This window comes from Podarcis melisellensis (assembly GCF_964234715.1).
Source record: "Podarcis melisellensis genome assembly, chromosome: 16".
Lineage (NCBI taxonomy): Eukaryota > Metazoa > Chordata > Lepidosauria > Squamata > Lacertidae > Podarcis > Podarcis melisellensis.
The window spans coordinates 6,879,843-6,894,142 of record NC_138533.1 but is presented as its reverse complement, the minus strand read 5'-3'; the positions used below and the strand labels follow the sequence as shown (position 1 = coordinate 6,894,142).

Here is a 14,300-nt window from a genome sequence, read left to right as displayed (position 1 = left end):
TGGATTGTTGACTGTCAGAGACTTGCTGGCTTCTCTTCAGCTATAGGGAGCTTTAAGAATACAAGAAGTGCCCAGAAGAATGTAACTAGACAGAGGGTGAGATGGAGAAACAAAGATTAGGTACCAGAGAGAGGGAGAGAAAGGAGAAAGTGATGCAAACATCACCCATTGCTCACCTGTAGCCATTGTGAAGCTATTCCTGTGCTTAGCATTTTAAAATTGCTCATGTACCCATTTCTAGGATTATTGATATGGTGAAGGGGGGTGAAAAGTATTTTAAATAGATAGACATAGTGGTGGGCCTACATTTTGGGGGTCCTGAAGCTTGAACTGTAATAGGGCCCCCTTCGCAACCTGCAAGATGATCTAGGCAGCCACTGTTATCTTCTTCAATGGGGTTGTTCCACAACAGCCCACCAAACATTTACAATATATTGAGTGCTGATAATGTCAAGGTTGCAGGTTTGATCCCTGTATGGATCAGCTACATATTCTTGGATTGCAGGGGGTTGAACTAGATCAGGCATCTCAAACCCAGCCCTCCAAATGTTTTGGGACTACAATTCCCATCATCCCTGACCACTGGTCCTATTAGCTAGGGATCATGGGAGTTGTAGTCCCAAAACATCTGGTGGGCCTAGTTTGGGGATGCCTGAACTAGATCATCCTTGTGGTCTCAACTCTATATTTCTATGATTCTATGAACTTCTGTGCTACTGACTCTGAAACAATGGGATTGTTGAAATATATTCAACTCAAATTGGGTCTAGGTAAAGGTAAAGGGACCCCTGACCATTAGGTCCAGTCATGACCGACTCTGGGGTTGCAGCGCTCATCTCGCTTTATTGGCTGAGGGAGCCAGCGTGCAGCTTCTGGGTCATGTGGCCAGCATGACTAAGCCGCTTCTGGTGAACCAGAGCAGCGCAAGGAAAAGCCATTTACCTTCCCGTCGGAGCACTACCTATTTATCTACTTGCACTTTGACATGCTTTCGAACTGCTAGGTTGGCAGGAGCAGGGACTGAGCAACGGGAGCTCACCCCGTTGCGGGGATTTGAACTGCCGGCCTTCTGATCGGCAAGTCCTAGGCTCTGTGGTTTAACCCACAGTGCCACCCACGTCCCAAATTGGGTCTAGCAGACCCCAAAATTTTAAGCAATGTGGACTATTCTGGGCCCATCTGAGATTAGAGGCCCTGAAGATTAAGCTTCATTAGTTTCTTAGTAGATCTGCTCCTGGATAGACAAATAGACAAATTCACCATTCAGACATCTAATAATAATAATTTATAATAATAATTTATTATTTGTACCCTGCCCATCTGGCTGGGCCTCCCCAGCCACTCTAGGCGGCTTCCAACAAAGTTTAAAAATACATTAAAATGTCACACATCAAAAACTTCCTTGAACACACAGAATGCATTGTAAGGTCCAGCCAGAAAATTAAAAAGGTGACATCTTCTATATTGCCTTGGCAAAAATTATGTGGTCCCCATGGACTAGTAGCCTTCAATGGACAAAGACCCAGGTGCAATCCTGGGCATCTCCAGGTATAGTCAGGAAAGAATCCTTTCTGAAACCTGGAGAGCTCCTGCTAGTCAGTGTAGACATTACTGAGCTCAATGGACTATTAGCCTGACTCAGTCTATAGGAGCATCCTATATTCCCAAGACAGTTGACACAGACAACCTTTTACTCACAACTTCTTCTTTTCTTAGTGTCAAGTCCATCAACCGGTCATGTGCTCCTACGGATGTGTCCCATCATGCGGCATCATCCCATCATGCGGTGGTGGGTCGCTGACCCCATATGGTGTCGTTGGTGGTCTTAACCCTTCCTGCATCAACCAGATCCCTCCAGCGGAAGTAGTGATCCAGCCACCCCCCGTGGTTGTGACGATTCCAGGGCCGATTCTCTCAGCCAGCTGTGATCCTGTCTCCGTGGGTGGAAATACACCCTGTGCTGGTTCCGGTCTATTTTCCCGACGTCCACGTAGGTTGTCCTACAACCCTTGCAATCCCTGTGGACCATGCTAAAGAGACAACCCAGGAAGCCAACCAGGAATGGAAGGAAAAAACCGGAACTGATTCAGGAATGATATAGAAATGCTTTGCATCCCAAGTTGGCAACCAAAGTCAGCTGGAAAAGCGGGTCTTCAAACCTTTTTAAAAGTATATCTCACTGTATGCATGTTTAGCTCAACCAGCTCCCAATCCACTTCATCTTATGCTATGCATTCCCCGCCCCCTTAGATTTGACATTGTAAGGCTGTTTATGGAACACAAAGGGACATGCTTTGTTGGAACAACAAGGCTCCATAGGGTCTCCTCTACATGGGAGATCATAATATCAGAATACTTAAACATCAAACAGACAGTGCAGATCACAAGTGTTGATATAGATCTGAAAACAGGGGGAACATCTCCAGGGAGAAGATTGCAATGGGTTGCATCCAACATTAGTCTTACTTAGAGTAGATTCATTGAACTTAATGGACATAACTAACTTGGGCCTTTTTAATTTCAGTGGATCTCTTTTGAACCTGAGTTGGATCCAACACATTTTTTATTTCCAATGTCTTGCAGATGAATGCAACTTTCTTCCAAAGGCAGTTATCTAATATTAACATCGATTCAATTAACAATCGAGTATTGCATGCAATTTCTGATATCTACTGGATAGGTTAGCATTACTTGTGTCAGAGGTGGCAAATATATGCCTGAACTGTGCTAATTCAGACTGTAGGTGGCACTGATGTGATGGAAATCTATGGCTCAGTTGTAAAGCACATGTTTTGCACACAGTCAGTCCCAGATTCAATCTCCAACATCTCTTAGAAGGCCTGGGAAAGAGCCAGAGGCAGTCAGTGTTAGAAGTCCTGAGTTAGATGGACCATTTGTCTGGTACAACATCAGGCAACCTTCTATGTTTCCTAAAACTCATGAAACATCATTCTTACATATCTAAAGCAAGCATGCCAGAGAGAAAGCTAGGTGCTAAATTCCTCTTTCCTGAAATATTAGCTTTCTCTTTGATGCATTATATTCAAAAAATGGAGGTAACTTCTATCATGATATAATCCATTGCTATAGTCTGGAATAGTATTTACCACCTCAATAAAGAGCCAGGAAGACTTAGGCATATCCAAAAGTAGATAATTGGAGTCATAGAGTGGTATCCAACTAAATTCCGCTCAGAGTAGACCTATTGAAAATAATAGCCCTAACTTAATGACGTCCATTAAGAGGGTCACCTCTGAGTAGGACTAATGCTGGATATAACCCGTAGGTATTATGAAGGCAAGCAAATCCAACTGCCTTACTGATTTGTAAAGCTGATTTTTGTTGAAAAGTAATTTAATTTGTGGGTTAAAAAGAAAAGAAAGGAATGGAAATAGGTCTTCCTACATGCATACTGCTTTGGTTCCCTTGTTATTTAGACTGTAATCCTCTACACACTGACCTTGGGAGTAAGTCTCCTTGAGCTCAGTGGGGCTTACTTCTGAGTACACATGTTATAGAATGACAATGGTCAGAGCATGAAATGGTCATGGGCAGAGACAACATGATATCTGAGTCAGGAGCAAGTGTCAATTTTAATTGCATCCTAAGCCGTGTTCCACTCAATTGAAAAACGCCATATCCGTTGTTAATCTTTATGCTTTGCTGTATGACTATGACATGTTTGGGGATGGGCAGGGGGTTAATAAGCTCTTGAGACTACTCTGTCTTTACTTTGCTCTATCTTAATAAAGGTCTTGCTGCATCATTTAAAAAAACCTCCTTGCCTTCTTGATCTTTCTGGGTTATCCCATTTACATTTTAGTCCTACACAGAGCAGACCCATTGAAATTAATGGGCATGACTAATTGGGGTCCATATGTTGCTAGAACCCAACTCCCATAATTCCTGACCACTGGTCACCCTTGGTGGACCTGAGGCTCCCCTCAGGAATCCAACAACATCTGAAGAACCAAGTTCATCCCTATACAGAAAAACTTTTGTGCCATCTCTGTGACACATCTGAATGCAAGAGCTCATTTTAGCCCAGTGATAGAATGCCTCGTATCTTCTTAAGAACATAAGAGCCATGATGGATAAGAGAAATGGCCCATCTAGTCCAGCATTCTGTTCGCACCAGCCAACCAGATGTTCCCATGGGAAACCTTTGAAGGATATTCAGAGCATTCTACTCTCCTGCAGTTTCCACCAACTAGTATTCAGAAGCAGTACCACCTCCAACTGTGGGTTGGCTAGTAGCCACATCATGGCTAGTAGCCACTGATAGACATCCCCTGCATTAAATCATCTAATCCTTTTTTTAAAAAGCCATATCGATTGGTGACCATCACTGCCTCCTCTGGGAGTGAGTTTCATAGTTTAACTATGTACCGAGGTCCTTAATAGCCACAAAAGTGGAACCTACATTAGAAATGTTGCAATATGGAGTGCTCCTAACCATGAGTAGTTAGATGAAAGGAAAACAAATAACCCAAATTGCTCCTCAACCCCACTTTCTTCAGCCTTGTAGATCAAGGGGAATACCCCTGAATGAAAACTAGGAGTGGAGAACCTATTGCCCTCCAGAAGTGGTTGGAAGTCATTTCCCACCTGCCCCAGTCAGCAAGGCTAAATGTCAGTGATAATGAGGTGTACTCCTGCCTGGCCCACCCACATTTAAGTTTGGACAAGAAAGGTGCTTCAGCATTGTGAGCTTCAAGAAACTGTGCAGTGTGGAATGGATGCCAATGGTGAAAAACGAAAACACACGTGTTATCCGAAGGCTGCAAAAGCTTTATTAAAAGATCACAGAAATGGCATTAATAGTTCCAGAAGAGTCCATGAAAAGAACACAGAAGTATCTTGGCCCCATGGACTTCAAAGCAAAGGTGGGGAGATAACGAAGTGCCCAGCTTCAGCAGTGGTTCTTTGGAGTCAGCTCTTCCGAACCAAGGCCTATGGATCTGTATCAAGTTCTCTGGTCAATGGTAGTTTCATAAGGATATTCTTCTCAGGTTGGATCAGTCTACAAGCAAACGCTCCCACAACGTCCCACAAGAGACTTCCTTCCACTGATTCCACCCCTTCTGAAGCTGCCAGAGCCCAAGCCATAACCCCCATAGCTTCCAAGAAGGCCACCCCCATAGCCATAGCCACCAAAGCCTCCTGCCAGCCCATTAACAGCACATGGAGTGTAGCCTCCGACAGCCACAGGCTCACAGCTGGAAGAGAGGATGGGCCCTGGGATGGTCAAAACAGAGGCAGGTGGCTGGACCACGACCTCTGCTGGTGGGATCTGGTTGATGGGTTGTGGGATAATCCCATCCAAGGTGCCAAGCTGTGCTGAGTTGGTGCTTGCTCCTGAACCAATGCCATAACCACTGCCATAGCCGAAGCCACCATAGCCAAGACCGGCAGAGCCAAAACCGGCAGAGCCAAGGCCTCCATAGCCAAAACCACCATAGCCAAGACCTCCAGAGCCAAGACTTCCTGCTGATCCAAACCCAACAGTGGGGCAGGAAGCAATGGATGGGACAGCACAGGATGGGCCACAGGAAACCATGGTTTCAGAGATGGGAGGAATCTAGAACAAAATTTGAGAAACAGATATGACTCAGAATCACAAAGGGTATATGCAATTTTCATCTTCTCCCACTCACTGCACAGTCTCTGTAGCCTTATTCTACAAATAAGAGAGCCTGTGTTTTCAATGTATCATAATAGCTCCCCTAATTCTTTAGAGTTTATTTCTGAGGTGGGATACCCTCTTCCACCGGAGGGCTGCATCCCTTTTCAGGCAACTTTTTGGAGGCCACTTGGGGTTGGGAGTAGGAAAAAGCGGGTGGAACAAAGAATCTAAATGGCATGCCAGATCAGACCCCACATCTCAATTTGTCCAGGATTTCATTTTCAACACTGGTCAGCCCAGAATTCCTGGGATGTCTACAACAACCAGCATTCAGGGAGAATCTGAACCATCTAGCTAAGAAGCTAGTGTTTCAAAGCAGTGTTTCAAAGCTAACTTGTGGGACTCTAGATGTTGCCGGACTCCAACTCCCATTGGAAGTAGCCAGCATGACCAACAATGATCAATAATGATGGGAGCTGTAGTCTAGCATCATCTGGTGGGTTACAGATGAGGGGAGCCATTCTACATGACCCCATTTAGAATCTGTGGCTCTCCAGATGTTGCGGGACTAGAACTTCCACCAGACCAGATCAGCATGGTCCAAAGTGACGGAAGTGGTGATCCAGAATCATTTGGATGGTCAAAGGTTAGCTATCCCAGTACTGAAGAATTGTAGAGTCTAGTGGAAGTTCCAACTAAGCCTAGATTTACCTAAACTTTCTATAAGAATGAAAATACTTCCAAGAAAACCTAAACTTTCCATAAGAATGAAAACACCTTCAAGAAAACATACTCACCTGCTTCTTTGGTAAGATGCTGTTGTGAAGACGGGAGAGTCAAATGAAGCTGATGGAATTTTGGAGAGAAGTCTAAGCTTTTATACTCTTCTTCCAGCCTCCCTACTGGCTAGGACACAACCCTTTTCTCGTTAAATTTCTCCTTTGCCGGAGACAAATTTATTTTCATGTGCAGAAATTTGCCTGACTAAGCAGAAGGAACTTAAGGATTACTGTAACCTGCTTTTGTCACAACACAGTATGAAGACTCTTAACATTTTTAATCTTCCCTCTATCATTGACCTCAGCATGGTGTTCTTCAATTTACACCCAGATCATCAAAGCACTTCAAAAAGCATTCATTATAATCTTTCCATCATTTAATGCTTGTAATGATCGTAATTTATTTGCAACACAAGCTACGTGCAGGTAGCAGTAGCTTAATAGTCCTCATTAAAAAATGATGAAGCCAACTCAAATAACTGCACCATTATGTTTTAAATTGCTTTGTAAAGAAATGTGCATGCATCTACGGAAGGTTACATCTATGGATTGGAGGTGAATTTGCTTGTGTCTGCATTTTAATGAGAAATCATTTAGCATGTCTCAAAAAATGTGATCTGAAACACACCCAAACTTCAAAAGGTTCACTTCTTCATATTTGAATATGTATTCCTCCAACCAATCTGTACAAAAAGGTGTATATTAGAGGGAAATGTGCATTAAATTGATAGTGAAATTAGCATACAAAATGTAGGCAAAAGTTGCACTAAAATGTTGGGGAATTTCTGTTTAAATGTGCAGAATTGAATTTAAGAGAGAGAGAGAAATGAGAACCAAAACTGAACAGCTTCTTCCACTTCACCTTGTTTGAAACTAAATCAGGTGGGGGACCTGTGACCCTCCAAATATTACTGAATTACAACTCCTATCAGGGACTTGGGTGGTGCTGTGCTCTAAACCACTGAACCTTGGGCTTGCCGATCAAAAGGTCGGTGGTTCGAATCCCCGTGATGGAATGAGCTCCCGTTGCTCGGTCCCAGCTCCTGCCAACCTAGAAGTTCAAAAGCACACCAAAAAGTGCAAGTAGATTAATAGGTACCACTCTGGCGGGAAGGTAAACGATGTTTCCGTGTGCTGCTCTTGTGTCGGTGTTCCATTGCACCAGAAGCGGCTTAGTCATGCTGGCCACATGACCCAGAAAAACTGTCTGCGGAGCGGACAAACGCATGCTCCCTTGGCCTGTAAGGCGAGATGAGTGCCACAACCCGAGAGTCGTTCACAACTGGACTTAACTGTCAGGGGTCCCTTTACCTATACCTTTTACAACTCCCGCTATCCATGTTCCTTGGCCATGTTTGCTGGTGCTGATGTGAGTTGGTGGAGCTCCAGTCAGAGTAAGTTGTAAGAGTTGACAGAGACCCATCCCATCTCCGACCTATTTCCAAACCAACTAAACTATGGGGGATACTCCCCAGCCAGTTCGTTGCACAGGAGCTTTTTGAGGGTGATGAGAATGGAGTTCAGTAACACTAGGATGATCAAAATTTCACCACCTCTGAACTAACAAATGCTTAGATTATGTCCATGTGAGCGTGAGTGGAGGAAAGCACCAGAGGAATGCAGTTGAACACTGGTGAGAGCTCATCATCAAGCCTACCTGGTGAAAACAGTATACTTTGCTGCCTCCATCGCATCCTCATTGTGTCGTCCAACAGAGCTTTTCCAGGTAGTGTTGAGCCTTCTACAATCTGGCCTGAAGGAGGTGAAGGGGAAAAAATGGTAACTTGTTTGCAAAGCATTTCCAGGATAGAATTGCTTCCATACCTTGACTCCACTGTTTACATTAGATGAACCTCAAGAGGTGTCCAGAGCTCTGTCTAGTTTTGTAACACTAAGTGAGTTTCAGTTAGTAAGGCTTGAGGATGTGGACAAGGTGCTTTGATCGGTCAGGGCAAAACCACTTGCACTCTGGACCCTTGCCCCTCTTGGCTGATAAAAATTAGCAGAGAGGGTTAGAGGTATGTGTGTCCCTGCCTGCTTGAAGGAGACAGTGGTGATACCACACAAGAGATGCTCTGTGGATTCAGAAAATCTAAGTAAATACTGGCCACTTGCCAATCCTCTCCAGAGCAAGTGGATGGTCATGGAACTGATCCAGTTTCTTGGAGGAAACTGATTTTCTAGGTCCATTTCATTTGGGGTTTAGGCCCAGTTTTGGCACAGAAACTGCTTGGGTCACCCTGTATGATAACCTCTGTTGGGAGAGAGCCAGGAGAAATGTGTCTTTGTTTGTGTTTTCATGGTTTCTCCTGCATTGGTCTGTACTGCAACTTTCCAACAGTTTAACTTCACCCACAAATGCACACTCCTTCATTTTCTTCCAAAACAGACAAATGCCAACTCATTTCTCCTCAGCCTCTCAGTAACTTTCGATACTATCAATCATGATATCCTTCTGGAACAATAACAGGCATAAGCAAACTCGGCCCTCCAGATGTTTTGGGACGACAGTTCCCATCATCCCTGACCACAGGTCCTGTTAGCTAGGGATCATGGGAGTTGTAGTCCCAAAACTTCTGGAGGGCCGAGTTTGCCTATGTCTGAGCAATAGAATGAGTTAGGGGTGGATGGCATGGCATGGATGAATGGTCTTTTCCAGAGGATTATGCTTGGTGAGTGCTGTTCAGCCCTGTGGAGCCTTCAATATGGGGTTCCTCATGGTTCAATCTTATTGCATATGCTGTTTAACATCTACATGAAACTGCTGAGTGGAGTTGTATACAGTTTTGGAGTATGTTTTCGCCAATATGCTAGTGACTACACAGCTCTGCTTCTTCTTGACATCTACAGGTGAGGCAGTGGGTGTGCTAGAGCAGGCTTCCTCAACCTCGGCCCTCCAGATGTTTTGAGACTACAGTTCCCATCATCCCTGACCACTGGTCCTGCTAGCTAGGGATCATGGGAGTTGTAGGCCAAAAACTTATGGAGGGCCGAGGTTGAGGAAGCCTGTGCTAGACCATTGTCTGGCCTCAGTAAGAGACTGGATGAGAACCAATAAACTCAACCAACAAGGCTGAGTCAATGAATGGTTCCCTAGATCAGATGGATGGGAGGTTGCCTGCTTTTGATGAATCATAGAATCTTAGAGTCGGAAGGGACCCAAGGGTCATCTAGTCCAACCCCCAAGTCTACATTCCCTCTGAAGGAGCGAGTTTTCAGCTTAGTATGGACATCAGTGAAAACCACCCAGTTGATCTCAGTGCCTCCTATGCCTTCACTCTTGCCTTCCAACAGGTGGACGGAGGTTGAGTTTCAAGAATGATTCAGTGTGCAGAAAAATCAATGGATTTGTTGGGGAGGTGGTTGCAATTAAAAAACAGGGTCAGAGGTGTTTTCTTCCAACTAATGGTAACAGCCATTAGGTCAGCAGAATGCTAACAGAGAAGAAGGTGCATTGGCCACTTGATGCCTTAGGAAGCTGTGATCACAGAGAATGTGGTAAAGCCACGAAGCAATTAGGCAAAGAAATGTCTCGATCTGTTCTGAATTAGCATGTGTGGAGCTCCCTAGCCAAGAGCCTTGAAATCCTTGAGGGATGTTGGGAGAAACTCTGACTTCAGTACCTCCCCAATGCTTCGTCAGCTCAGCTTTTGTAGGTCAGCAATGCCAGAAGCAAGGGAAAAGGTTCTTACATGGAGCCGTCCTTAAAAATTGCCCAGTTGGAATATTTGACTCAAAATCTGGAGGTTCCTCTTCAAGAGAATTTGATGAGACATTAAAAGATGAGCTGTACAAACCCAGCCAGGCTTCTCAGGGAGGTTGCAAATGTCCCCATTCCCTTCATTGGGGATGGGAGAGAATTTATTGGACTCCCAACTCCTCATCAGCCAGTGTGGTCCACCCTCAGGGATATTGGGAGTTGGAATCCATCATCATTGGGAGGGCCACAGTTTTCTGAGTCAGTTTATATGGAGAGAGGTGGTCCTTCGGGTATTGCAGTCCTGAGCTACGGAATGCAAATAAAAATTTCGGATCTTACTTGCCCAAAGATGGAAGGAGGACAAACCACCTACAAAAGAAGAATGGTTGATAAAGATGATGGACGATGCCGAAATGGCAAAAGTGACCCGGAAAATCAGAGATTAAGAGGACAATAAATTTAATAAAGAATGGGGAAATTTTATAAGTCACTTGAAAGAACACTGTAAACAATTAAAAACATTGGCAGGTTTTAAAAACAACAACAACACTTGCAATGAAGCGAGAACTATGATAAAAACTGAGTTTTAAGAAAATATGGAGAATATGATATGATGCAATTTGAAAAGAAGATCTTGGGAAACCATGGAGGGGTAGAGGGAAGTTCGGGGATTATGAGTATTCTATTTGTAAAATGATTCCACCAGCTTTCCTGAGATGCCAACTTATGGTTAGGCAAACTAAGGCCTGGGGGCCGGATCCGGCCCAATCGCCTTCTAAATCCAGCCCACGGATGGTCCAGGAATCAGCGTGATTTTACATGAGTAGAATGTGTGCTTTTATTTAAAATGCATCTCTGGGTTATTTGTGGGGGATAGGAATTCGTTCATTTTTGCCCCTCCCCAAAATATAGTCCGGCCCAGAGCTGTCAACTTTTGCCTTTTTTTTAAAGGGAAATTCCACTATTCTGAATAGGATTCCTCACAAGAAAAGGGAAAGGTTGACAGCTATGGTCCAGCCCCCCACAAGGTCTGAGGGACAGTGGACTGGCCTTCTGTTGAAAAAGTTTGCTGACCCCTGTGTCAGCTACATCAGGCATTTCCTTTCCCTCACTTGTTATCTCGCAGCAGCCATTTCAGCAGAGGTGGGGGCACAGAAGCAGGGTCACTCCCTCAGCTCTGCTGAGGAGACAGCTCCATTAGGGTCCTCCCTCTATCAGCTTTCAGCCCACCAATGCCATTCCATCAGGATGCAGCCGAGGGAGCAGAGAGAAAGAGGAGGGAAGCAAAACCTCTCTGTTGGTTCCATTGAGAGAGCAGCTCCACCAGGTTCCTGGAGGAGCAGGGAGGGAGGAAACAGGAGCAGGACCGCTCCATCAGCTCACTTGGAGCCAGCAACTTTTGACTTGTGTTGTGTCTTTTTAGCTTTAAGCCCAAGGGCAGGGACTGGCTTCATAATCTCAGTAAGCTGTTCTGCAAACTGTCTTAGCTGAAGAGCGGATAAGAATGCAGTAAATAGGTACACAATAGTTTGAGGGGAGAGACTTCATCAGGCAAGCAAATTACAGCCCTTGAAGCTGTCCCAGAAAATCCAGCGGGTGCAGAATGCTGCAGCGAGGCTCCTCACGGGGTCTCTGCCATGGGAGCATATTCACCCAGTGCTTTTCCAGCTGCACTGGCTCCTGGTGGAGTACAGGGTCAGATTTAAGGTGCTGGTTTTGACCTTTAAAGCCCTTCACGGCCAGGGACCCTCGTACCTACGGGACCGCCTCTCCTGGTATGCCCCACGGAGGACCTTAAGGTCCATAAATCACAACACCCTAGTGGTCCTGGGCCCTAAGGAAGTCAGATTAGCCTCAACCAGAGCCAGGGTCTTTTCAACATTGGCTCCGGCCTGGTGGAACGCTCTGTCTCATGAGACCAGGGCCCTGCAGGATCTGATTTCTTCCCGCAGGGCCTATAAGACAGAGTTGTTCTGCCTGGCCTTTGGCTTGGAATCAATTTGATTCCCTCCCCCTCTTTCTTTTTTCCTTTCTCCTTCTGTGTTGGAACTCCTATTTGGGGACTTCCCTGGCTTTTTTCTGGCCCATGTAGGACCAGTCTGGATAGTTAGCCTTGATGAAGACTTGACGTTTTTATCCCCCAAAAAGTTTTTGGTTGAGTTTCCACTGAAATGAGATTGCATTTTAATGTTTTAATGTATTTTAATATTGTTTTTAAGCTGTATTTCAATAAATTGTTTTTATATTTGGTGTTAGCCGCCCTGAGCCCGGTCTTGGCTGGGGAGGTCGGGGTATAAATAAAATTTATTATTATTAATATAAGGCTTTGCCCAACCCTTCAGTCTCTGCTTCTCAATTTGTTTTGTATTATTTTATGCACCGTGGCTGGCCGTTGTTTTATCGATTGTAGTTTAGAAATTATTTATTGTAATTGTTAAGCGTAGATTTCTGATTATTTTTTATATGCTGATACTTAATATCATTCTATACTATTCTAATGATTGTTGAATGTTGCTTTATTTGATGTAGGTTGCTTATTTTAAAGTTATGTTTCATTAACACAGTTTTGTATTGCATTAGATTGTTATAAGGTGTACATTCTTCGTTTCTTCAGCTTGTAAACCACCTTGGGTACTGTAAGATAGAAAGATGCTATACAAATTAAAATTGATGATGATGATGATGATGATACACAAGGCTTAAATAGTATAGCACTATTCAGCAACTATCCTTCACTGGAAGGACAGATCGTGAAGCTGAGGCTCCAATACTTTGGCCACCTGATGAGAAGAGAAGACTGTTGTGGGGGATAGGTCATTGTCTTATTATGTATGACCACCTCATGAGAAGAGAAGACTCCCTGGAAAAGACCCTGATGTTGGGAAAGATGGAGGGCACAAGGAGAAGGGGACGACAGAGGATGAGATGGTGGGACAGTGTTTTCGAAGCTACCAACATGAGTTTGACCAAACTGTGGGAGGCAGCGCAAGACAGAAGTGCCTGGCGTTCTCTGGTCCATGGGGTCACGAAGAGTCGGACACGACTAAACAACTAAAGAACAACAACAAATTCAGCAATTATCCACCACGTGTCGAGTTGAAATTAACCTACATGATTAGCATACATCCGTGAACTCAGTAGGAGACCACCCAACAGCTGAAGCATCTGGAGCATCAGCTACACCCCCACCAAGACATAACCCACCACCCTGAAAAAGATATAACCTGAAAGCTGTGTTCTTGCCACTGCTAGTGCTGAGCGCTACTCGAAAGAAATTGTGGCAAGATTTCTTCCTCTCTAAGTCATTATGAAGTGTCGTTGTGCTAGGGCATTCTGGGCAAATTACTTGAAGCATTTGTTTCATTGTGTTTCTGTTCATCCTCTCTTCCATCGTGGAAGGCAAGGCAGCATGCAAGTGCTTCCCAGGCATTTTTCTATGCAAGCACCAGCCAACAGCTCCTTCCTTCTCCCAGCAGTCTGCCAGGGGAGGGAGATTACACATGCCAAAAGTGTCAGAACCCATCACCGGTAGAGGTGCCTTGAAATTAGGCATCATTAAGAAATCAATATAAATAGATCTATATTTAGAAAGGAACAGAAATGGTTTATTGAGTATTTACAAACGTACTGTAAACAGGTGAAGACATTAGCAGGATTAATGTAAAAAATCTGCATTTTCAAAATATATATGGGATATATATGAGAACAGATATACAGTGGTACCTCAGGTTACAGACCTGGTCAGACTTCAGGGACTTGGCTCCCCGCCCCCTCCTTTGGCAGCAGATAAGCAGAACAAAGCAAAAGGAGTCTCTTACCAGTTAGAAACTTTAATGATCACAGTGAAAGAACAAAGAATCCATTTCTAGGAATGAAGGTGTTGCCAATTAAGGATTCCACCCACTTCCCCTCTTGTCATCCACGTCACATCCATGTCTTGCAACCTGATCTCACAACCACTTTGCTTTCTGTGCTGCCACCTTATCTGCTCTCCTTGACCTTTGGCTGAGCGGATGGACGCTTTCCAGTGAAAGAGAGTCCATTAACTCTCTCTCTCTCCCAGTTCTCCTCCTCCTAGCTGTTCATTTATTTATTCACAATACAATCAGAGCATGGCTACAGCCCTCTGCTCCATAAAAATCGTCTGGTCACTCTGCGAAATCACTTGTGTCACAACAGGAAAAACGCCAACGTC

General features: G+C 44.5%; 1 long non-coding RNA gene across 1 annotated transcript; it reads right to left on the bottom strand.

The window, feature by feature from the left end:
- Positions 1-4,770: 4,770 nt before the first annotated feature.
- Positions 4,771-6,526, bottom strand: LOC309359388. The gene is made up of 2 exons (XR_014163832.1): positions 6,424-6,526; positions 4,771-5,581 (listed from the first exon to the last, which is right to left on the bottom strand). It is a non-coding gene; the product is annotated as an uncharacterized lncRNA (long non-coding RNA).
- Between the last annotated feature and the right edge of the window lie 7,774 nt (positions 6,527-14,300).